This window comes from Octopus sinensis, linkage group LG20 (assembly GCF_006345805.1).
Source record: "Octopus sinensis linkage group LG20, ASM634580v1, whole genome shotgun sequence".
Classification (NCBI taxonomy): Eukaryota; Metazoa; Mollusca; class Cephalopoda; order Octopoda; family Octopodidae; genus Octopus; species Octopus sinensis.
In genome coordinates, this window is record NC_043016.1 from 9,220,522 (window position 1) to 9,222,281 (window position 1,760).

A 1,760-nucleotide genomic window follows, 5' to 3' on the forward strand; every position below is an offset into this window, starting at 1 on the left:
AAATTTAGTTCTGAAATGTTCAGCGAGGGATGGCTGTGTGGTAAGTAGCTTGCTTACCAACCAAATGGCTCCGGGTTCAGTCCCACTGCATGTGTCACCTTGGGTAAGTGTCTTCTACTATAGCTTCGGGCCGACCAAAGCCTTGTGAGTGGATTTGGTAGACGGAAACTGAAAGAAGCCCGTCGTATATATGCATATATATATATATATGTGTGTGTGTGTGCATTTATGTTTATGTGTCTGTGCTTGACAACTGATGCTGGTGTGTTTACGTCCCCGTCACTTAGCGGTTAGGCAAAAGAGACCGATAGGATAAGTACTAAGCTTACAAAGAATAAGTCCTGGGGTCGATTTGCTCTACTAAAGGCGGTGCTCCAGCATGGCCACAGTCAAATTACTGAAACAAGTAAAAGAATAAAAGAATAAAGGAAAAGAAAATGTCGAAGCGTATTTTGAAGAACTGGAAAAATCCGCCAATACCTGTTTAAATTTCCCGCATTATCATTTAAGGTCTAAGGAGGATAACCCTCTTACTTTTTTTACTTCCTTTTACTTTTACGTTTTCCGTTTTTTTTAATTTCTACAATTTCTATATGTTTCCTTCTCAACTTTTCGCCTTTCATCTCTCATTCAATTTTTAGTTCGTTATAATATGTAGTTTGTATCTGATGAATGCGTTTGAGGTATTTCTCAACATATGAAACTGACAGTAGCGCATATAAGCATGAATTGTGTCTATTAAATAATATTTATCTCTCACAAGATGGAATACTTTTTTGCTGATCTTACCATCACGGAACAGTACATTAAGCGTGTGTGTGCAGGGGTGCATGTATGTATGTATATATATATATATATATGTGTGTGTGTGTGTGTGTGTGTATGTAATATATATATATATATGTATATATATATATATACATATATTATGAGAATTGAAGCTCCCCAAAGGTCAATCACAAAAAAGATAGATGGCATGTCAGACCTTGATTACTGGGGTACACTAGAGAAGCTGAAATTGTTTTCACTCCAACGACGCCGTGAACGCTACATTATCTGTATGATGTGGAAAATATTTCATCAGCACTGTCCGAATGATGTTGGCATCACCTTCAAAATACATCCAAGGCTTGGACCACGTGCCATCCGTCCACAACAAAAATCTAAATCGCATCACATAACAACAATACGGCACAATTATTTCACCTCAATTCGACCCGCTCTCTTCAACATTACACCAGGACACGTCAAAACAGAAACTGACCACAACAAAATTCAAGAAGTCTTTGGACAAATTCCTTCAAACAGTCCCGGACAAACCACCCCCAACCCGGATATGTCTCCGCAAACAATAACATCTCTGCTCGAATGGGCCTCGGTGCCCAAATCCTGAATTGAAAGACTTCGCCAGGTGGTGCTATTAAGTTAGACGTGCCTGGTCAATACTGGCCAAAACCTTTCTAAGTTATTTCTAAGTTATATATATATGTATATATATATATAAATGATATATAATATATATATATATGTGTGTGTGTGTGTGTGTGTGTGTGTGTGTGTGTGTGTGTGTGTGTGTGTGTGTGTGTGTGTGTGTGTATATAACTTAGAAATAACTTAGAAAGTTTTAGCCAGTATTGGCCCAGGCCATGTCTAACTTAATAGCACCACCTGGCGAAGTCTTTCAATTCAGGACTTGGGCACCGAGGCCCATTCGAGCAGAGAGTTATTGTTTGCGGAGACATATCCGGGTGTGGGTGGTT